The 24980-nt window shown below is 46.5% G+C and overlaps 1 pseudogene; it reads left to right on the forward strand.

Moving 5' to 3' along the window:
- The first annotated feature begins 383 nt into the window (after positions 1-383).
- LOC125524899 (myricetin 3-O-rhamnoside 1,2-glucosyltransferase UGT709G2 pseudogene) lies at positions 384-2314 on the forward strand (annotated as a pseudogene).
- The last annotated feature ends 22666 nt before the right edge of the window (positions 2315-24980 follow it).

Consider the following 24980-nt stretch of genomic DNA (forward strand, 5'->3'; position numbering starts at 1 on the left):
TTGTACAACCATTTGGATATACAATTACCTGTAACATCTTAAATGGATAGGCAACATTATGCATCGAGAAGTGGATGACATTAAAATCGACACAATTATAAGTGACTTTGCATCGAAGGATGTTACAAGAAAATTTAAAGATAATATGCATATGATGTTTATATCGAGGGCCTTTAAATTTTACGTTCGCTCCGGACCCCCAGAATCTCAGGACCGGCCCTGGCTCCATGCCTAGATAGTCCATATCTAGAGTGTGGCTCCAAGCCTGCGGAGCTCCAAGGAAGTGAAAATCTCTTGGTCCGTGATAATTTCATCACCATGTTTGATGCGAGGGGTATAATTCTTCGATCTCCTACCATTGGCGAGGGGCCACTGCTTGAAAAGCTTAGAATTCGCGTCACCCTCTTTGATCCAAAGATGCCATACCCAGGAACGCGAGTTTCAGGCTTTCAGCGGACGCCCGAGTAAAACGACATCGCCAACCGACAAGGAAAAACAATAAAAAGGCAAACAGTACAGCTGATAGGCGCAGGTTAAGGCTCTGATGATGCACACGCGCGTGTGCTTAAAGTAGAGCAGAAAATCGGATCCAGATCCTCGCCACCAGGTTCCACTATTAGTGCATCATTTTTGCATTTTTTTTATCTCACGCGAGGACGACGCTATCGATTTTAAAACTGCTCCTCAAAGTTGGACTTCACGTAGTGGAGGCCTCTCATGTAGTGTACTCACGCAGAGGAAAAGTATACCCAATTCAGAGACCCCAGAGAATCCCTGGCCGGCGAGAGGAAGCGACCGGCCGGCGGCGTGACGGAAATGGCGCCGGTGCACGTTCTGGTCTTCCCGTGGCCGCTGCAGGGCCATCAACTCGATGCTTCATTTCGCCGCGGGGCTCCTCGACGCCGGCCTCCACGTCACCTTCGTCCACACGGAGCACAATCTCCGCCGCGCTCGCCGCGCCGAGGCCCTCGCCACGCCACGCCTCCGCTTCGTGTCCTTGCCGGACGGCCTCCCCGTCGACCACCCCCGCTCGGTGGGCGACCTGACGGATCTCGCCAAGTCCCTGATGACGACGGGCCCTGCGGAGTACCGTGCTCTCCTCGCCAAGGCGCTGTCCCCGGCGGCCGACGGCGGGTTCCCAGCGCTGTCATGCGTCGTGGCCGACGGTTTAATGCCGTTCGCCATCGATGTCGCGGAGGAGCTCGGCGTGCCGGCGCTCGCCTTCCGCACGGCGAGCGCGTGCAGCTTCTTGGCGTACCTCTCCGTGCCCAGGCTCGTGGAGCTCGGCGAGGTTCCCATCCCTGTAGGCGCCGACCTCGATGAGCCGGTCCGTAGCGTCCCGGGGATGGAGGATTTCCTGCGGCGACGAGATCTTCCAAACTCCTGCCGCCGTCGGGCCGAGACCGACGACGTCGACCCTTTGCTGCAGATTCTGGTGGGCTACACCGCTCACAGCCGCAAGGCTCGGGCGCTCATCTTCAACTCGGCGGCGTCACTAGAGCGGTCGGCGCTCGCGCACATCGCGCCGCATATGCGCGACGTCTTCGCCATAGGCCCTCTCCACGCCGTCTCGGCGGCGCCGGCGCCGGCCACCAGTTTGTGGCGCGAGGACGACGGATGCATGGCGTGGCTGGACGGTCAGGCGGACCGGTCCGTGGTGTACGTGAGCTTGGGCAGCCTGACCGTCATTTCACTCGAGCAGTTCACCGAGTTCCTGTCCGGGCTTGTCGGCTCCGGCTACGCGTTCCTGTGGGTGCTCCGGCCGGACATGGTCGGGGCAAGCCAGAGCGCCGTCCTCCAGGAAGCCGTCGGCGCGGCGGGGAACGGCAAGGCGCGCGTCGTGGACTGGGCGCCGCAGCGAGACGTGCTGAGACACCGCGCCGTGGGCTGCTTCCTGACTCACGCCGGGTGGAACTCGACGCTGGAGGGGATCACCGAGGGCGTGCCGCTGGTGTGCTGGCCGTTCTTCGCGGACCAGCACATCAACAGCCGGTTCGTCGGCGCCGTATGGGGGACGGGGCTGGACATGAAGGATGTGTGCGAGAGGGCCGTCGTGGAGGGGATGGTGAGGCAGGCCATGGAGTCCGGCCAGCTAAGGATGTCAGCTCAAGCGCTGTCGCAGGAGGTGAGGCGGGATGTCGCGGAGGGAGGCTCGTCGGCGACGGAGTTCAAACGGCTCGTCAGCTTCATCAAGGAGTTCGGCAAGAATTAAGGATTCAAGTACAAATCTTCTGTAAAGTATTCTTGAAACAAATAACTTTGTTTCGATGGCTTTACTTTGTGGTGTGTGAACAGAAGGATCTATATTGTTCCATTGCGACACAGGCGACGATTCCTCTCACCGGCGAGGCGCTGGTCTCCATCCCTCTCCGTCCGCTGCTCCGGCAGCTGGAGGAGAGGGGTGGGCAGCCGTTTCGCTCCGTGTTGTTCCTTTGATCTAGGGCTTGTTTCGTGTAGTAGCACCAGTTTGGTGAGGTTGATGTTGCACCGAATAAGGTGGCATCGGTCTCTTCCTCGCCACGGTGACGTTCTCTCCGACGGCGCCGATGAGCCAATGGTCTCGTTTGCTTGCCGTTCGTCCTGACCAGTAGGCCTTATATTCGGCTCTCATGGCGGTGCCGACAAGTTTGACAGATTGATGCTATTGCAAGTTTAGTGGCCCGACAGTGGCAGGTTTGGCCTTCTTTCGCAACAACATCGGCGGATTGCGCCAGATCTGGATCCAGATCGGCATGGGGAACATCCTCAGCCGACACGCCACATCGTTAAGCGCCTATTTTACAGGTCTTGTCTTTGACTCACGGCGCCTAGAAGGCTATGACGCTGAATTGGATTTTGGTTTGCTGGTGCATCATCTTTTCCCTTAGTGCGCGTCTCGGCGATGTTGACGGTAACGGCGATTCCAAATTTGGTTGTTTTCATGGACTCCGACAGACTTATTTGTATTATTCTTTTATATGTTGGTTGCGAAGTTTTCTGGACATGTAATGTCTCGATCTTTCTCATAGTTTTCATATGTATGGATGCAATTGTACTCTGTTTTATTAATTAATATAATGTATGCGGTTCAAAAAAAGATCTCTCTTGCAATACTAGAAAGGTTGAGCGTGTTGTGCCACTTGTATTGTTGGGATTTCCCATATATTTTTGTTATTTGCTTTGGCACGCGAGGGAGAGGATGAACTGTGTTTTCTCTTTATATATATAATGCGGTGTTCTGGTGGGCTTTTTTTATGGTGTGATTCTGTGATATACGCTAATCAACTCACATGTATGTGGGTAAGTTTCTTATGTTGGTGGTTATGTGTACTATATTAATGGCATAGTGTCCATATGGTAGAGGATGCGCGGGGCTCATGTGATGGCTGCTGTCATGCCAACCAGTTTCAAGGGGTGTGTCCGCGAAGATGGCGATGCGTGCGGCGCCTATGGCGACCGCCGCGAAGACGGCGGCCTCCGCCGGCCCTGGGCGTAGGCACGTCGGCGGCCGGTTTTGGGCGCTTGCGGATTCAGACGATGAAGATGATGACGACGGGATCTGCTCCAGAGATTCGCCGGAGTTGTATTCGCCAACGACTTCTGACATAATCTGTGAAGCTTTCAATCCCGGTTATTCAGAGGAGGAAGTTGCCATGGTTGTGGACGACGTCGTGCCTTGCAACAATCCGGCGCGGGAGGGACTTAACCCTGAGGATAAGGTGGAGATCGTTCGACGGATTGTTCACCGGAGGACCGCGGCTTCCGTGCTCCGGCCATGGAAAGGGCCAATTCCCAAGGTATGCCTCCAGCCCATTACTTTGTCGGTTTTCTTCCTGCCGGATTCGTGGACGCGGGTGACTAGAAAGAAGAGACGGAGTGGCCGGCCGGTGGTGGCGCAGCCGGCGCCAGCAACCTCCGCGGCGGCTCAGATCCAAGCGGCCAGGGAGCAGCGTTTGAATCTGCTGCTGGGCTCTCCTGGGCCGGCGGATGAGCGGGCCTGCGCTGGCATGTCTGGGTATGCGGCCCAGCATGCCAGCTGCGACGCAGGGCGGGCCGGACTGAACGATCCTGGGCATGAGGCCCAGGTAACATCGTTAGTCGCTACGGAGGACGTAGCCGCATGTGTCTCGCCGTCTCGTTCTCCTCCTGATCTATATCCACCTGCGCCTCCGCCTAGGGCTCGTCGAGCTCGTGCGGTCCGCAGGCTTCGTACGTGTGGGACTGGCCGTGTTGCACGTATACCGCCCCTCGCTGCCATGGTTGGGTGGGGGGGGGGTGGTCCAACTGGACCGAAGCCGCCGGCCGGGGCCGTGCCGGTCGGCCGTGGTGGTGCTGCGGCTACTGGACAGGAGCACCTGGGCGCGGCTGGGAATGCGCCAGCCGGTGCGGGTCGCGGTGGCGGTGCGCCAGGTCTCAGAACTCCGGCGGTAGGGGCCGGTCGTGGCGCTGTGGCACCATACAGGCAACCGGTGGTGGCCGGTGCTGCGCCCCTCGCCGCGGGGCGTGGTGAACTGAGGCCGCCTATGCATGTTCCGGCGGCAGTGACTACCGCGGGTCGGGGTGGAACGGTGCGTGTCCCGGCGCCTGGTCATCAGCCTCAGGCTGCGCTGCCGCCGCACTATGTCACGAGGCCGGTGCAGAAGCGGCCTGGACTGGTTCCGACACATGCACTGCCACCTCGGACTGCTAATTGAGGGGCGGGAGTGCCGCGTGACACAGCTAACAGTGGAACTAGCGGACCGCCCCGGGCTCAATGGGAAGATGATGGTTACAATGCTTATGGTGGTGGCCAATGATACGTCCATTTTGCATCATGCTTTTATGTCAATATTTATTGCATTATAGACTGTTATTACACATTATGTCACAATACTTATGCATATTCTCTCTTATTTTACAAGGTTTACATAAAGAGGGAGAATGCCGGCAGCTGGGATTCTGGGCTGGAAAAGGAGCAAATATTAGAGACATATTCTGCACAGCTCCAAAAGTCCTGAAACTTCACAGAAGTCAATTTCAGAATATATAATAAATATTGAGCGCAAGAAGTTCACCAGGGGGCCACACCCTGCCCACGAGGGTGGGGGCGCGCCCTACCCCCCTGGGCGCGCCCGCTACCTCGTGGGCCCCCTGGTGGCCCTCCGATGACCATCTTCTGCTATATGAAGTCTTTCGATGGGAAAAAACCAAAAGCCATCTTCTCGGACGAAACTCCGCCGCCACGAGGCGGAACCTTGGCGGAATCAATCTAGGGCTCTGGCGGAGCTGTTCTGCCGGGGAAACTTCCCTCCGGGAGGGGGAAATCATCGCCATCGTCATGACCAATGCTCCTCTCATCGGGAGAGGGCAATCTCCATCAACATCTTCACTAGCACCACCTCCTCTCAAAACCCTAGTTCATCTCTTGTATCCAATTCTTGTCTTCAAGTCCGGGATTGGTACCCGTGGGTTGCTAGTAGTGTTAATTACTCCTTGTAGTTGATGCTAGTTGGTTTATTTGGTGGAAGATCATATGTTCAGATCCTATATGCATATTAATACCCCTCTGATTATGAACATGAATATGCTTTGTGAGTAGTTACATTTGTTCTTGAGGGCATGGGAGAAGTCTTGCTATTAGTAGTCATGTGAATTTGGTCTCCGTTCGATATTTTGATGAGATGTATGTTGTCATCCCTCTAGTGATGTCATGTGAACGTCGACTACATGACACTTCACCATTATTTGGGCCTAGAGGAAGGCATTGGTAAGTAATAAGTAGATGATGGGTTGCTAGAGTGACAGAAGCTTAAACCCTAGTTTATGCGTTGCTTCATAAGGGGCTGATTTGGATCCATATGTTTCATGCTATGGTTAGGTTTACCTTAATACTTTTGTTGTAGTTGAGGATGCTTGCAATAGAGGTTAATCATAAGTGGGATGCTTGTCCAAGTAAGGACAATACCCAAGCACCGGTCCACCCACATATCAGATTATCAAAGTACCAAACGCGGATCATATGAGCGTGATGAAAACTAGCTTGATGATATTCCCATGTGTCCTCAGGAGCGCTTTTCTCTGTATAAGAGTTTGTCCAGGCTTGTCCTTTGCTACAAAAAGGATTGGGCCACCTTGCTGCACTTTATTTACTTTTGTTACTTGTTGCTCGTTACAAATTATCCTATCACAAAACTATATATTACCACTTATTTCAGTACTTGCAGAGAATACCTTGTTGGAAACCGCTTATCATTTTCTTCTAATCCCCGTTGGGTTCGACACTCTTACTTATCGAAAGGACTATGATAGATCCCCTATACTTGTGGGTCATCAAGACTCTTTTCTGGCATCGTTGCCGGGGAGTGAAGCGCCTTTGGTAGGTGGAATTTGGTAAGGAAAAATTTATATAGTGTGCTGAAATTTACTGTCACTTGTTACTATGGAAGGTAATCCTATGAGGGGCTTGTTCGGGGTATCTTCACCCCGACCAGTAGAGCAAAGAGTTGCTCCTCAACCAACTGAACCTACTGAAAATGAAAATGAAAATGTCTGCTTTGAATTTCCTTAGGGTATGTTAGAAAAATAGCTAGCTAATCCTTTTGCAGGAGATGGAACAATGCATCCTGATGAGCACCTAATATATGTTGATGAAGTTTGTGGATTATTTAAGCTTGCAGGTGTACCCAGAGATGTTGTTAAGAAGAAGATCTTCCCTTTATCTTTTAAGGAAGATGCATTGACATGGTATAGACTATGTGATGATACGAGGTCATGGAACTACAAACGATTGAAATTGGAATTTCATCAGAAGTTTTATCCTATCCATCTTGTTCATCGTGATCGCAATTATATATATAATTTTTGGCCTCGCGAAGGAGAAAGAATCGCTCAAGCTTGGGGGAGGCTTAAATCAATGTTATATTCATGCCCCAATTGTGAGCTCTCAAGAGAGATGATTATTCAAAATTTATATGCTCCGCTTTCTGATAACAATCGCACCATGCTCGATACTTCTTGTGCTGGCTCTTTTATGATGAAGACTATTGAATTCAAATGGGATTTATTGGAAAGAATTAAACGTAGCTCTGAAGATTGGGACCTTGACGAAGGTAAGGAGTCAGGTATGACACCTAAGTTTGATTATGTTAAATCTTTTATGGATACCGATGTTTTCCGTAAATTTAGCACTAAATATGGACTTGACTCTGAGATAGTAGCTTCTTTCTGTGAATCTTTTGCTACTTATGTTGATCTCCCCAAGGAGAAGTGGTTTAAATATCATCCTCCCATAGAAGTAAAAGTAGCTGCACCTATTAAAGTTGAAGAAAAGATTGTCACTTATAATGATCCTATTGTTCCTACTTCTTATGTTGAGAAACCACCCTTCCCTGTTAGGATAAAGGATCATGCTAAAGCTTCAACTGTGGTTCGTAAAAGCAATATTAAAACTTATACACCTCCTGAGCAAATTAAAGTTGAACCTGATATTGCTATTGTTAAAGATCTCTTGTCTGATAATATAGATGGGCATGTTATTCATTTCCTTGATGCGACTGCTAGAATTGCTAAACCTTGTGCTAAAGATAAAAACAGACATGTGGTAGGCATGCCTGTTATTTCTGTTAAAATAGGAGATCATTGTTATCATGGCTTATGTGATATGGGTGCTAGTGCTAGTGCAATACCTTACAGCTTATACAAAGAAATTATGCATGATATTGCACCTCCTGAGATAGAAGATATTGATAACCCACAAGTATAGGGGATCACAACCGTTTTCAAGGGTAAAGTATTCAACCCAAATTTATTGATTCGACACAAGGGGAGCCAAAGAATACTCTCAAGTATTAGCAGCTGAGTTGTCAATTCAACCACACCTGTAAACTTAATATCTGCAGCAAAGTATTTAGTAGCAAAGTAATATAATGGTAGTGGTAACGGTAGCAAAAGGTAACAGTAGTCAAAGTAATGTTTTTGGTATTTTGTAGTGATGATAGCAATAGCAACGGGAAAATAAATAAGCGAAGAACAATGTATGGAAAGCTCGTAGGCAATGGATCGGTGATGGAGAATTATGCTGGATGCGGTTCATCATGTAACAGTCATAACCTAGGGTGACACAGAACTAGCTCCAGTTCATTGATATAATGTAGGCATGTATTCCGAACATAGTCATACGTGCTTATGGAAAAGAACTTGCATGACATCTTTTGTCCTGCCCTCCCGTGGTAGCGGGGTCCTTACCAAAACTAAGGGTTATTAAGGCCTCCTTTTAATAGAGTACTGGAACAAAGCATTAACACATAGTGAATACATGAACTCCTGAAACTACGGTCATCACCGGTAAGTATCCCGATTATTGTCAATTCGGGGTTAACGGGTCATAACACATAATAGGTGACTATAGACTTGCAAGATAGGATCAAGAACACTCATATATTGATGAAAACATAATAGGTTCAGATCTGAAATCATGGCACTCGGGCCCTAGTGACAAGCATTAAGCATAGCAAAGTCATAGCAACATCAATCTCAGAACATAGTGGATACTGAAGGAAATATGCCCTAGATGCAATAATAAAGTTATTATTTATTTCCTTATATCATGATAATTGTTTATTATTCATGCTATAATTGTATTAACCGGAAACATAATACATGTGTGAATACATAGACAAACAGAGTGTCACTAGTATGCCTCTACTTGACTAGCTCGTTGATCAAAGATGGTTATGTTTCCAAACCATAGACATGAGTTGTCATTTGATTAATGGGATCACATCATTAGGAGAATGATGTGATTGACTTGACCCATTCCGTTAGCTTAGCACTTGATCCTTTAGTTTGTTGCTATTGCTTTCTTCATGACTTATACATGTTCCTATGACTATGAGATTATGCAACTCCCGTTTACCGGAGGAACACTTTGTGTGCTACCAAACGTCACAACGTAACTGGGTGATTATAAAGGTGCTCTACAGGTGTCTCCGAAGGTACTTGGTGGGTTGGCGTATTTCGAGATTAGGATTTGTCACTCCGATTGTCGGAGAGGTATCTCTGGGCCCACTCGGTAATGCACATCACTATAAGCCTTGCAAGTATTGCAACTAATGAGTTAGTTGTGGGATGATGTATTACGGAACGAGTAAAGAGACTTGCCGGTAACGAGATTGAACTAGGTATTGAGATACCAACGATCGAATCTCGGGCAAGTAACATACCGATGACAAAGGGAACAATGCATGTTGTTATGCGGTTTGACCGATAAAGATCTTCGTAGGATATGTAGGAGCCAATATGAGCATCCATTTTCCGCTATTGGTTATTAACCAGAGACGTGTCTCGGTCATGTCTACATAGTTCTCAAACCCGTAGGGTCCGCACGCTTAACGTTACGATGACCGTTATATTATGAGTTTATATGTTTTGATGTACCGAAGGTTGTTCAGAGTCCCGGATGTGATCACGGACATGACGAGGAGTTTTGAAATGGTCGAGACATGAAGATTGATATATTGGAAGCCTATGTTTGGATACCGGAAGTGTTCCGGGTGAAATCGGGATTTTACCGGAGTACCGGGAGGTTACCGGAACCCCCCGAGAGGTAAATGGGCCTTAGTGGGCCTTTAAAGAGAAGAGGAGAGGCAGCCAGGGCTGGGCCGCGCGCCCCTCCCCCCTAGTCCGAATAGGACAAGGAGAGGGGGGCGGCGCCCCCCTTCCTTCTCTCCCTCCTATTTCCCCCTCCCGAATCCTATTCCAACTAGGAAAGGGGGGAGTCCTACTCCCGGTGGGAGTAGGACTCCTCCTGGCGCGCCCTCTCCTTGGCCGGCCGCACCCCCCTTGCTCCTTTATATACGGGGGCAGGGGGGCACCCCATAGACACAACAATTGATCAAGTTGATCTTTTAGCCGTGTGCGGTGCCCCCTCCACCATAGTCCACCTCGGTAATACTGTAGCGGTGCTTAGGCGAAGCCCTGCGTCGGTAGAACATCAACATCGTCACCACGTCGTCATGCTGAAGAAACTCTCCCTCAACACTCGGCTAGATCGGAGTTCGAGGGACGTCATCGGGCTAACGTGTGCTGAACTCGGAGGTGCCGTACGTTCGGTACTTGATCGGTCGGATTGTGAAGACGTATGACTACATCAACCGCGTTGTGCTAACGCTTCCGCTTTCGGTCTACGAGGGTACATGGACAACACTCTCCCCTCTTGTTGCTATGCATCACCATGATCTTGCGTGTGCCTAGGAATTTTTTTGAAATTACTACATTCCCCAAGAGTGGTATCAGAGCCTGGTTTTATGCGTAGATGTCATATGCACGAGTAGAACACAAGTGAGTTATGGGCGATATAAGTCATACTGCTTACCAGCATGTCATACTTTGGTTCGGCGGTATTGTTGGATGAAGCGGCACAGACCGACATTACGCGTACGCTTACGCGAGACTGGTTCTACCGACGTGCTTTGCACGCAGGTGGCTGGCGGGTGTCAGTTTCTCCAACTTTAGTTGAACCGAGTGTGGCTACGCCCGGTCCTTGCAAAGGTTAAAACAACACCAACTTGACAAACTATCATTGTGGTTTTGATGCGTAGGTAAGAACGGTTCTTGCTAAGCCCGTAGCAGCCACGTAAAACTTGCAACAACAAAGTAGAGGACGTCTAACTTGTTTTTGCAGGGCATGTTGTGATGTGATATGGTCAAGACATGATGCTAAATTTTATTGTCTGAGATGATCATGTTTTGTAACCGAGTTATCGGCAACTGGCAGGAGCCATATGGTTGTCGCTTTATTGTATGCAATGCAATCACCCTGTAATGCTTTACTTTATCACTAAGCGGTAGCGATAGTCGTGGAAGCATAAGATTGGCGAGACGACAACGATGCTACGATGGAGATCAACGTGTCGCGCGGTGACGATGGTGATCATGACGGTGCTTCGGAGATGGAGATCACAAGCACAAGATGATGATGGCAATATCATATCACTTATATTGATTGCATGTGATGTTTATCTTTTATGCATCTTATCTTGCTTTGATTGACGGTAGCATTATAAGATGATCTCTCACTAACTTTCAAGATAAAAGTGTTCTCCCTGAGTATGCACCGTTGCCAAAGTTCGTCGTGCCCAGACACCACGTGATGATCGGGTGTGATAAGCTCTACGTCCATCTACAATGGGTGCAAGCCAGTTTTTGCACATGCAGATGACTCAGGTTAAACTTGATGAGCTTAGCATATGCAGATATGGCCTCACAACACTGAGACCGAAAGGTCGAGCGTGAATCATATAGTAGATATGATCAACATAGTGATGTTCACCATTGGAAACTACTCCATTTCACGTGATGATCGGTTGTGGTTTAGTTGATTTGGATCATGTGATCACTTAGAAGATTAGAGGGATGTCTTTCTAAGTGGGAGTTCTTAAGTAATATGATTAATTGAACTTAAAATTATCATGAACTTAGTCCTGGTAGTATTAGCATATCTATGTTGTAGATCAATAGCTCGCGTTTAGCTCCCCTGTTTTATTTTTGATATGTTCCGAGAGAAAACTAAGTTGAAAGATGTTAGTAGCAATGATGTAGATTGGATCCATGATCTGAGGTTTATCCTCACTGCTGCACAGAAGAATTATGTCCTTGATGCACCGCTAAGTGACAAACCTATTGCAGGAGCAGATGCAGATGTTATGAACGTTTGGCTAGCTCAATATGATGACTACTTGATAGTTTAGTGCACCATGCTCAAACGGCTTAGAATCGGGACTTCAAAGATGTTTTGAACGTCATGGACCATATGAGATGTTCCAGGAATTGAAGTTACATTTCAAGCAAATACCCGAGTTGAGAGATATGAAGTCTCCAACAAGTTCTATAGCTAAAAGATGCAGGAGAATAGCTCAACTAGTGAGCATGTGATCAGATTGTCTGGGTACTACAATCGCTTGAATCAAGTGGGAGTTAATCTTCCAGATAAAATAGTGATTAACAGAATTCTCTAGTCACCATCACCAAGTTAGTAGAACTTCGTGATGAACTATAATATGCAAGGGATAACGGAAACGATTCCCAAGCTCTTCGTGATGCTGAAATCAACGAAGGTAGAAATCAAGAAAAGCATCAAGTGTTGATGGTAAACAAAACCACTAGTTTCAAGTAAAGGGACAAAGGGAAGAAAGGGGAACTTTAAGAAGAACAACAAGCAAGTTGCTGCTCAAGTGAAAAAACCCAAGTCTGGACCTAAGCCTGAAACTGAGTGCTTCTACTGCAAAGGGATTGGTCACTGGAAGCGGAACTACCCCAAGTAATTGGCGGATAAGAAGGATGCCAAAGTGAACATAGGTATATTTGATATACATGTTATTGATGTGTACTTTACTAGTGTTTATAGCAACCCCTCAGTATTTGATACTAGTTCAGTTGCTAAGAATTGTAACTCGAAACGGGAGTTGCAGAATGAACAGAGACTAGTTAAGGGTGAAGTGACGATGTGTATTGGAAATGGTTCCAAGATTGATGTGATCATCATCGCACACTCCCTATACTTTCAGGATTAGTGTTAAACCTAAAATAAATGTTATTTAGTGTTTGCGTTGAGCATGAATATGATTGGATCATGTTTATTGCAATACGGTTATTCATGTAAGTTAGAGAATAATTGTTGTTCTGTTTACATGAATAAAACCTTCTATGGTCATACACCCAATGAAAATGGTTTGTTGAATCTCGATCGTGGTGATACACATTTTCATAATATTGAAGCCCAAAGATGCAAAGTTAATAATGATAGTGCAACTTATTTGTGGCACTGCCGTTTAGGTTATATTGGTGTAAAGCGCATGAAGAAAAACCATGCTGATGGGCTTTTGGAATCACTTGATTATGAATTAGTTGATGCTTGCGAACCATGCCTCATGGGCAAGATGACTAAAACTTCGTTCTCCGGAACAATGGAGCGAGCAACAGATTTGTTGGAAATCATACATACTGATGTATGTGGTCCGATGAATATTGAGGCTCGCGGCAGGTATCATTATTTTCTTATCTTCACAGATGATTTGAGCAGATATGAGTATATCTACTTGATGAAACACAAGTCTGAAACATTTGAAAAGTTCAAAGAATTTTAGAGTGAAGTGGAGAATCATCGTAACAAAAATAAAAGTTTCTACGATATGATCGCAGAAGTAAAATATTTGAGTTACAAGTTTGGCCTTCAGTTAAAACAATGTGAAATAGTTTCACTACTCACGCCACCCGGAACACCACAGTGTAATGGTGTGTCCGAACGTCGTAACCGTACTTTATTAGATATGGTGCGATCTATGATGTCTCTTACCAATTTGCCACTATCATTTTGGGGTTATGCATTAGAGACAGCTACATTCATGTTAAATAGGGCACCATCTAAATCCGTTGAAACGACACCGTATGAACTATGGTTTGGCAAGAAACCTAAGCTGTCATTTCTTAGAGTTTGAGGTTGCAATGCTTATGTGAAAAAGTTTCAATCTGATAAGCTCAAACCCGAATCGGAGAAGTGTGTCTTCATATGATACCCAAAAGAAAATGTTGGGTACACCTTCTATCACAGATCCGAAGGCAAGATATTCATTGCTGACAATGGATCCTTTCTAGAGAAGGAGTTTCTCTCGAAATAAGTGAGTGGGAGGAAAGTAGAACTTGATGAGGTAACTGTACCTGCTCCCTTATTGGAAAGTAGTTCATCACAGAAATCTGTTCCTGTGACTACTACACCAATTAGTGAGGAAGCTAATGATGATGATCATGTAACTTCAGATCAAGTTACTACTGAACCTCATAGGTAAATCAGAGTGAGATCCACACCAGAGTGGTACGGTAATCCTGTTCTGGAGGTCATGTTACTTGACCATGACGAACCTACGAACTATGAGGGAGCGATGATGACCCAGATTCCGCGAAATGGCTTGAGGCCATGAAATCTGAGACGGGATCCATGTATGAGAACAAAGTGTGGACTTTGGTTGACTTGCGCGTTGATCGGCAAGCCATAGAAAATAAATGGATCTTCAAGAGGAAGACGGACACTGATAGTAGTGTTACTATCTACAAAGCTAGACTTGTCGAAAAAGGGTTTTTGACAAAGTTCAAGGTATTGACTATGATGAGAGTTTCTCACTCGTATCTATGCTTAAGTCTGTCCGAATCATGTTAGCAATTGCTGCATTTTATGAAATCTGGCAAATGGAGAAACAAAATTGCAACCCGTAATGGATTTATTAAAGAAGAGTTGTATATGATGCAACCAGAAGGTTTTGTCAATCCTAAAGGTTCTAACAAAATATGCAAGATCCAGCGATCCATCTATGGACTGGTGCAAGCATCTCGGAGTTGGAATATACGCTTTGATAAGTTGATCAAAGCATATAGTTTTATACAGACTTGCGGTGAAGCTTGTATTTACAAGAAAGTGACTGGGAGCACTACAACATTTCTAATAAGTATATGTGAATGACATATTGTTGATCGGAGATAATGTAGAATTATTCTGCAAAGCATAAAGGAGTGTTTGAAAGGAGTTTTTCAAAGAAAGACCTCGGTGAAGCTGCTTACATATTAAGCATCAAGATCTATAGAGATAGATCAAGACGCTTGATAAGTTTTTCAATGAGTACATACCTTGACAAGTTTTTGAAGTAGTTCAACATGGAACAGTCAAAGAAAGAGTTCTTGCCTGTGTTACAAGGTGTGAAACTGAGTAAGACTCAAAGCCCGACCACGGCAGAAGATAGAAAGAGAATGAAATTCATTCCTTATGCCTTCGCCATAGGTTCTATAAAATATGCCATACTGTGTACCAGATCTATTGTATGCCCTACACTGTTTTTGGCAAGGGAGTACAATAGTGATCTAGGAGTAGATCACTGGACAGCGGTCAAAATTATACTTAGTGGAATAAGGATATGTTTCTCGATTATGGAGGTGACAAAAGGGTTCATCGTAAAGAGTTACGTCGATGCAAATTTTGACACTGATCCAGATGACTCTAAATCTCAATCTGGATACATATTGAAAGTGGGAGCAATTAGCTAGAGTAGCTCCGTGCAGAGCGTTGTTGACATAGAAATTTGCAAAATACTTACGGATCTGAATGTGGCAGACCCGTTGACTAAACTTCTCTCACAAGCAAAACATGATCACACCTTAGTACTCTTTGGGTGTAAATCACATAGCGATATGAACTAGATTATTGAATCTAGTAAAACCTTTGGGTACTGGTCACATGTCGATGTGAACTATGGGTGTTAATCACATGGTGATGTGAACTATTGGTATTAAATCACATGGCGATGTGAACTAGATTATTGACTCTAGTGCAAGTGGGAGACCGAAGGAAATATGCCCTAGAGGCAATAATAAAGTTATTATTTATTTCCTTATATCATGATAAATGTTTATTATTCATGCTAGAATTGTATTAACCAGAAACATAATACATGTGTGAATACATAGACAAACAGAGTGTCACTAGTATGCCTCTACTTGACTAGCTCGTTGATCAAAGATGGTTATGTTTCCTAACCATAGACATGAGTTGTCATTTGATTAACGGGATCACATCATTAGGAGAATGATGTGATTGACTTGACCCATTCCGTTAGCTTAGCACTTGATCGTTTAGTTTGTTGCTATTACTTTCTTCATGACTTATACATGTTCCTATGACTATGAGATTATGCAACTCCCGTTTACCGGAGGAACACTTTGTGTGCTACCAAACGTCACAACGTAACTGGGTGATTATAAAGGTGCTCTACAGGTGTCTCCGAAGGTACTTGTTGGGTTGGCGTATTTCGAGATTAGGATTTGTCACTCCGATTGTCGGAGAGGTATCTCTGGGCCCACTCGGTAATGCACATCACTATAAGCCTTGCAAGCATTGCAACTAATGAGTTAGTAGCGAGATGATGTATTACGGAACGAGTAAAGAGACTTGCCGGTAACGAGATTGAACTAGGTATTGAGATACCGATGATCGAATCTCGGGCAAGTAACATACCGATGACAAAGGGAAGAACGTATGTTGTTATGCGGTTTGACCGATAAAGATCTTCGTAGAATATGTAGGAGCCAACATGAGCATCCTGGTTCCGCTATTGGTTATTGACCGGAGACGTGTCTCGGTCATGTCGACATAGTTCTCGAACCCGTAGGGTCCGCACGCTTAACGTTACGATGACAGTTATATTATGAGTTTATTTGTTTTGATGTACCGAAGGTTGTTCAGAGTCCCGGATGTGATCACAGACATGACGAGGAGTCTCGAAATGGTCGAGACATGAAGATTGATATATTGGAAGCCTATGTTTGGATATTGGATGTGTTCCGGGTGAAATCGAGATTTTACCGGAGTACTGGGAGGTTACCGGAACCCCCCGGGAGGTAAATGGGCCTTAGTGGGCCTTTACGGAGAAGAGGAGAGGCAGTGTAACACCCCGGATATGACTTTCCAAATATGTACTCCAACTCTTGTCGTTTCCGGCGTTAAGTTATTTTATTTTCTCGGGTTCGGGTTTTTGTCTCCGTGTGTTGTTGTCGTTGTCATGCATCTCATATCATGTCATCATGTGCATTGCATTTGCATACGTGTTCATCTCATGCATTCGAGCATTTTCCCCGTTGTCCGTTTTGCATTCCGGCGCTTCGTTCTCCTCCGGTGGTCATTTCTACCTTTCTTTCGTGCGTGGGGATTAAACATTTCCAGATTGGACCGAGACTTGCCAAGCGGCCCTGGTTTACTACCGGTAGACCGCCTGTCAAGTTTCGTACCATTTGGACTTCGTTTGATGCTCCAACGGTTAACCGAGGGACCGAAAAGGTTGCAGCCCAAAATCCTCTCCATCTTCTAGAGCGTCCGATCACGATCGCGCGGCCGAAAACCGCACCTCATTTGGACTCTCCTAGCTCCCTCTATGCCTATATAAAGACCCCCTCCGAAATCTTCTTCTCGTTCCTCCCGAAAACCCTAGATCTGATCCTCCGCGCGCCGGACATTGTCCGCCGGCACCGGACACGCCACCGCCAGCCACCCCGCGCCGCCACGTGTCAGCGCCGCCGCCACTCCCGCCGAGGACCGCTCGGCCTGCAGCCGGCCCCCGAGGGCCCGAGTCGGTGCACCTGCCTCCTTCGTCCGCGCCACGCCAGGAGCTCCTCGCCGCCCTTCGTCAGCTCCGGCGGCCGGGCCACCTCGCCGCCCCTCGCCCCAACTCCGGCGGCCGGGCCGCCGCACCCCTCACCGGCCGGCGCCGCCCGAGGCCACGCCGGCGACCGCGCCCGAGGCTCCGGCCACCACCAACTCCGGCCCGCGCCTCCTCGCTCCGCCCCGGGCTTCTTCTCCTTCCCCGGCGACCCCAACTCCGGCGAACAGTGTTTCCGGCGAGCGCCTCGAAGTCCATGCAGATCTGGATCCAAAAATCTCGAGGGTTGACTTTTTGCCCGAAACCCTAGTTCATATTGCCATGTTCATCACATCGTATCTTTGCATCCGTAACTCCATTTTGGGCATATAGCATATCAAAATGTTCGTCTCAGAGAGTACATCATTTCATTCCATTGCATCATTTTCATTTGAGTTCATCTTGATGCCCGAAATGCCGTTAGAAGAGTGCTACTTGAGATAATTGTCAGATCTGCTGCTCCATGTAGATTTTTGTCATTTTTGCCATGATTATTGTGTGCATGATATGCCCATGAGTTCTACATATGTTTTGTTAAGGGTTTTGCCATCTTTCCAGAGGTGCAACCCATGTATTTTTGTGATGTGTGTGGTGACTAGCACAAGCTTGCAAAGTGAGGCACTTGGTAATGCTGATTTCAGGGACTTAGCATTTCCACCAAGTCCTTGAGCTGTTTATCTCATCTGGCCATATGTTCATGTTGTTTCCTAGTGATCCGTGCCTCTTTTGAGGATGATTAGTAAGGATGTTTTGTTAATCTTGTAGTGCTCTATCCATCCATGTCTTTGTTTGTAATTATGGAGCACCCTAGCTTGAGTCAATCGAGCTCTACTTTTGCTATTTCGTGAATTTGGGCAGATTGTCTACTTGTTAGCAATTTTGCCGAGGATGTTGTAGTTGATCCGTGCATGCTATGCTATTGTTCTTGCCATGTCTAGCTTGCATTTTGTGTATTATTGATGGGTGTATGCTTAGATTATCATGACTTGCTCCGTAGTGAGTGCATCGAGCTCGTAAACATGCCTACTTGATATCTGTTTCAGCATGTTCCAGTTTTCACTATGTCTGAGAACTGATGTTTTTGCCATGTTCACATGCTTGCAATTGTATTTTCTGATCCCTTTTGGCTCAAGGTCACTAAGGGATTTCTGTTAAGCTCTTTGAGTAGCTCCATGCCATGCTTTATTTTGCCATGTTCAGGTCCTGTAGCATATAGTTTTCATGCTCCGAAGAGTGCTACCTGATCTGAAATTCCAGACAAGTGTTAATTTCACTAAGTCTGAGATTTGTTTACCATATGCATTTTTGCCATGCTTGTTTGAACCTGTTAATGGATGAATTGGCCGTAGCTCAGTGCTAGACTTCTGTTAAGCATCATGAATGCATCCCTGCCACGTATTTTGTTGTCATGTTTGGGTGCTGTAGCATGTTCATCTTGTTGCATTTAGATGACTACTTGCTGTAAATTGCAGAACTTGGTCATATTTGAATTGCTTGCCATTTCCAAACCGTAACTCCGATTCAGGTGTTCTTTATATCGTTTTCAAGCGATTTCATCTCATCTTTCCAGTGTAACACTTGGCTTTCCATGTTGAGGCCAGGTTCATTCATTCCTTGTCAAATCTTGCATATGCATCACATATTGCATCCCGCATAGCATACTATCTTTGCATCATGTTGTTTGAGTTTGCACGTGGTTGATTGTGTCCTTGTTGCTTGTTTGTCTTGTATGGGTAGAGCCGGGAGACGAGTCTTCGCTAACGAGGAGCCCATTGAGTTTGCTTTCGAGGATCTAGTCAACTCTGACAACTTTGCAGGCAAGATGATCATACCCTCGAAATCACTACTATCTTTGCTTTGCTAGATGCTCGCTCTTTTGCTATGCCATGCTACGATGCCTACCACTTGCTTTCAAGCCTCCCAAATTGCCATGTCAAACCTCTAACCCACCATGTCCTAGCAAACGTTGATTGGCTATGTTACCGCTTTGCTCAGCCCCTCTTATAGCGTTGCTAGTTGTAGGTGAAGATTGGAGATCGTTCCTTGTTGAAACATTATTTACTTGTTGGGATACCATTATATTGCCATGTTATCTTAATGCATCTATATACTTGGTAAAGGGTGGAAGGCTCGGCCTCTCGCCTGGTGTTCTGTTCCACTCTTGCCGCCCTAGTTTCCGTCATATCGTTGTTATGTTCCTGGATTTTGCGTTCCTTACGCGGTTGGGTCATAATGGGAACCCCTTGACAGTCCGCCTTGAATAAAACTCCTCCAGCAATGCCCAACCTTGGTTTTACCATTTGCCACCTAGCCTTTTCCCTTGGGTTTCGTGGACTCAAGGGTCATCTTATTTTAAACCCCCCCGGGCCAGTGCTCCTCTGAGCGTTGGTCCAACCTAGAGCACCGTGCGGGGCCGTCCTTTGGCATCTTGGGTTACGTTGGCTCCCGGATGCTTAGCTTATCCGGTGTGCCCTGAGAACGAGATATGTGCAGCTCCTATCGGGATTTGTCAGCACAGCGGGTGGTGTTGCTGGACTTGTTTTACCATTGTCGGAGTTGTCTTGAAGAACCGGGATACCGAGTCTGATCGGAACGTCTCGGGAGGAGGTCTATTGCTTCGTTGACCGTGAGAGCTTGTCATGGGCCAAGTTGGGACTCCCCTGCAGGGATTTGAACTTTCGAAAGCCGTGCCCGCGGTTATGGGAAGATGGGAATTTGTTAATGTCCGGTTGTAGATAACTTGCACCTTAACTTAATTAAAATTAATCAACAGTGTGAGTTACCGTGATGGCCTCTTCTCGGTGGAGTCTGGGAAGTGGACACGGTGTTGGAGTAATGTTTGCGCAGGTTGTCCTCTAGTTTCTCGCTCGCTCTTTGCCTTCTCTTCTCGCTCTCTTTTGCGAATAGGATAGCCACCATATATGCTAGTCGCTTGCTACAGCTCCACTTATATTTACCTTGCCTTACCTATAAGCTTAAATAGTCTTGATCGCGAGGGTGCGAGATTGCTGAGTCCCTGTGGCTCACAGATTACTATTACACCAGATGCAGGGCCTGATGATTCCGCTCCAGGTGACGCGCTTGAGCTCAAGTGGGAGTTCGACGAGGACTCTCAACGATACTATGTTTCCTTTCCTGATGATCAGTAGTGGTGCCCTGTTGGGGGCGATCGGGACCGTGTCGCATGTTGGGTTATCTTTTATTTTGGCGCCGTAGTTGGGCCATGAGTGTTTGAATGATGTAATGTTATTTATGTACCTTGATTGACGTGGCGAGTGTAAGCCAACTATGTATTCTCCCCTTTTATTATCTATATATTACATGGGATGTTGTGAAGATTGCCTAACTTGCGACATATGCCTTCAATGCGATTATGCCTCTAAGTCGTGCCTCGACACGTGAGAGATATAGTCGCATCGAGGGTGTTACAAGTTGGTAATCAGAGCCTTCCCCGACCTTAGGAGCCCCATTGCTTGATCGTTTTTAGCGGCCGAGTTGTGTCTAGAAAAATGTTTTGAGTCATCTAGGAATTATATATCGGAGAGTTTAGGAATTATTTTTACTTCCCAGTCTCCTCATCGCTCTGGTAAGGCATCTTGACGTAGAGTTTTGACTCTTCTCTTCTCAAATTTCACTAAAAAAAATTTAGGATCACGTGGGTATCTTGGAATCGTTCCGATGGTTTTATGACGAGAACATTGTCTTGGTGCCTCCTGTCAGGGGTTTTGTGGAAGTGTCCCAGGGAGTTGAGCTCTGAGGTGTTGTCATCATAATTTTATCGTTGCAATTCTGGAATACCTGAGTTTAGTACGCCGACATCGAAAATCTCTTTTATGCAGTTCGTTGGTGAGATAACCTCGACGCCACCCAGTACTGGGGCAGGAGTTCGGGAGTATCGCCATAACTTGTATAATGGATGCTTTTCGAAGGTTGAGGTAGATGGTTTCCGAAGTTTTTCTCTGTTATGTGTTGAAGGATGGATACAGCTGGATGTAGGAATTGCTGGATTTGGGTGAGATATTATGCTTCCCCTGTATCCCCAACACCTGATTGCATAACCGGAAAGGTTCGGGAGTTTCATAGGTGGGAATTCTCGTAGCTCTAGTTCTTCTTCCACGGATATTTGGTTTGAGATTGGGATTTCTTACTGATTATTCGTTCTTGATCCGTACCTTGTTGATTTATTTCTCTACCTAAATTCTAAGTGGCTTCTCAATTTATGGATATGTGACCATTTCAAGAGGAATGCATTCGTCCATTTTGTTCAGATGTGAAGACTATATGTTGCAATTTTCATTCCGTTGGATTCAACTTCATTTTATCTGTCAATGTGCTAACGGTGGTCAACCTCTTCAGGATGGCTCCCGCTAAGAGCACCAATCAGAATCAGAATCAAGATCCGCCACCACCTCCACCTCCTCTGGAGGCATGGCAAGCTGTGATGGCCGCAACCAATGCAAACACACAGTTGATCATGCAAATTCTCCAAGAGCGCAATCAAGGCAACCAAGGGAACCAAGGCAACAATCAGAATCACTTTGCTACACTCAACCAGTTCCTTGCTAACGGGCCAAAGACTTTCAGCAATTGTGTTGAGGCAACCGATGCTGATGATTGGCTCGTGGATCTGTGCAAGCATTTCGAGTGCAGTAACGTCAGGCCTGAGGACTTTGTCAAGTTCGCTTCCTTCCAACTCAAAGATCAAGCTGCAGAATGGTTCCAGCAGTACAAGGATTCCAGAGGTGGACGTGTTATTACCTGGGATGAATTCCGTCAAGATTTCAGAGCTCACCATATCCCTCAGAGCATGGTTGAAAGCAAGCGTGAGGAATTCCGCAACCTGAAGCAAGGCTCTTTGTCTGTCTATGACTACAACAAGTTGTTTCAGAAGCTCGCCCGCTTTGCCAAGCAGGACGTCCCTGATGAGAAGAGCATGATATACCAGTTCAGTGGTGGTCTCAGAGAAGAAATCCAGCTAGCTCTTGTTCTCTTTGAGCCCTTGAGGTACGATGAGTTCTACAACATGGCACTGAAGCAAGAGGCCACTCAACTGAGGTGTGATGCTTCCAAGAAGCGATTCAGATATGCTACTCCTTCTTCCTCTACTCAAGTGGCCAAGCAGCAGAAGTATTGGCTTCCTCCTCCTCCGTTCCGTCAGCCATATCAGAAGAAGAGCAAAGGTGGCAGTGGATCTTCCCACCCACCCAACCCTGGTTTTCAGAACAAGACTTCATCTCAAGCTCCAAGATCGAGTGCTCCGTACCACCATCTGCTTTCAGAGGTCACGTGCAACAAGTGCCAACAGAAGGGTCACTATGCCAACAAGTGCTTCAACCAGAGGCGTCTCCCTCCTCCTCCTCCTGTGAGATCGGCAAGTACAGCTGTGGTCAAGCATAACCCCAAGCACGCCAAGGTCAACTTGCTGAATGCAGCTCAGGCAGAGGACTCATCAGATGTCATCATGGGTAACTTTCCAATAAACTCTTTTCCCGCAAAAGTTCTTTTGGACACTGGTGCATCGCATTATTTCATGTCAAGATCATTTGTTTCCAAGCATGACTTTGTTTCACAAATGTTGGGCAAACCTATGGGAGTGGTTTCTCCGGCTAAGTCTATGAGGGCTACTTCAATAGTCCCGGATATTTCTATCATGATGGGTGATTTCAAGTTTCTGGCTTCCCCAATGGTTCTTGGTAACTCGGATATTGATCTTATTCTCGGGATGGATTGGCTTTCTAAGCACAAGGCTTAGCTTGATTGTGCAGCCAGACAGATTCAATTGACTCATTCGTCTGAGGATGTAATTGTCTTTGCCGCAAATGACGATACCATCCGTCTATTTTCTCTCAATGAGAAGGGTGAACTGGATGCCATCTCGCAAATTCTAGTCGTTTGCGAATATCAAGACGTCTTTCCACAAGAGCTTCCAGGAATGCCTCCGCACCGGCTAGTTGCATTCGTCATTGATCTTGAGCCTGGTACGGAACCTGTGTGCAAGCGTCCTTACAAGCTCGGACCTGAAGAGTTGAAGGAGCTGAAGAAGCAACTCAATATTCAAGAGAGAATGGGTCTCATTCAGCCTAGTTCTTCTCCGTGGGGTTGTGGTGTTCTTTTTGTGAAGAAGAAGGATGGAACGGATCGACTTTGTGTTGATTACCGTCCATTGAACAAGAAGACCATCAAGAACAAATACCCACTTCCCAACATCAATGAGCTGTTCGAACAACTCAAAGGTGCCCAAGTATTCTCCAAGCTTGATCTCCGTATGGGTTATCATCAGATTCGAATCCGTGAGCAAGATATTCCCAAGACGGCTTTCAGAACAAGCTATGGTTCATATGAATACACTGTCATGTCTTTTGGCCTCGTCAACGCTCCTCCGACGTTCTCTCGCATGATGAACTTCATCTTCAACGCCTACACCAATGACTTCGTTTTGGTCTATCTCGACGACATTTTGGTTTTCTTGAAGAACAAGGAAGATCATGCCAAGCACTTGCGTTTGGTACTCGATAAACTGAGGGAACACCAGTTCTACGCCAAGTTCTCCAAGTGCGAATTTTGGCTCGATGAGGTTCTTTATCTTGGTCATATCATCTCTACCAAGGGCATTGCGGTGAATCCTGAGAAGGTGTCTGCAATTGTGAATTGGGAACCTCCTCAGAACGTGAAGCAACTCCGTAGCTTCCTCGGTCTCGCAAGCTACTGCCGAAGATTCGTTGAAAACTTTTCTAAGATCGCGAAGCCTCTCTCAAATCTTCTCCAGAAGCACGTCAAGTACGTTTGGTCTCCGGAGTGTGACATTCCTTTCAACACTTTGAAAGAGAAATTGGTCACTGCTCCAGTTCTGACTCCGCCTGATGAATCCAAACCATATGAGGTCTTTTGTGATGCCTCTCTCCAAGGTCTTGGCGCAGTGTTGATGCAAGAGAAGAAAGTTGTTGCTTATACCTCTCGCTAGTTGAAGCCCAATGAGAAGAACTACCCCACTCATGATCTCGAGTTGGCGGCAGTTGTGCATGCTCTTTTGACTTGGAGACATCTCTTATTGGGAAGAAAAGTGGACATTCCACTGACCACAAGAGTCTCAAGTACATCTTCATCAGCCTAATCTCAACCTCAGGCAAACTCGATGGGTCGAAATGATTCAAGAGTATAATCCGAGTATCAAGTATACTCCAGGCAAGGCCAATGTGATTGCTGACGCATTGAGCAGGAAGGCTTATTGCAAAAGTCTGATTCTCAAGCCTTATCAACCCGAGCTTTGTGAAGCTTTCCGCAAACTTAATCTGCAAGTTGTTCCTCAAGGTTTCCTCGCCAACCTTCAAGTCTCTCCTACCTTGGAAGACCAGATTCACCAAGCCCAACTTCTTGATGCTATGGTGAAAAAGGTGAAGATTGGGATTGCCAAGAGTCAACCCAAGTACAAGTGCTACCGCCTTGATGACAAGGATACTCTTCTCTTCGAGGATCGTATTGTTGTACCCAAAGGTGAACTTCATAAAGTGATCATGAACGAGGCTCACAATTCTCTCCTCTCCATCCACCCTGGGAGCACGAAGATGTATCAGGACCTCAAGCAGGCTTATTGGTGGACTCGTATGAAGCGCGAGATTGCTCAATTCGTGAACGAGTGTGATGTCTGCAGAAGAGTGAAGGCAGAACACCAAAGGCCAGCTGGTCTCCTCCAACCTCTTGCCATTCCAGAATGGAAGTTTGACCACATTGAAATGGACTTCGTGACTGGGTTTCCAAAGTCCAAGCGTGGCAATGATGCTATATTCGTTGTCA

Source organism: Triticum urartu, chromosome 7A, assembly GCF_056163025.1.
Source record: "Triticum urartu cultivar PI428250 chromosome 7A, HENAU_Tu73, whole genome shotgun sequence".
Taxonomy (NCBI): Eukaryota; Viridiplantae; Streptophyta; class Magnoliopsida; order Poales; family Poaceae; genus Triticum; species Triticum urartu.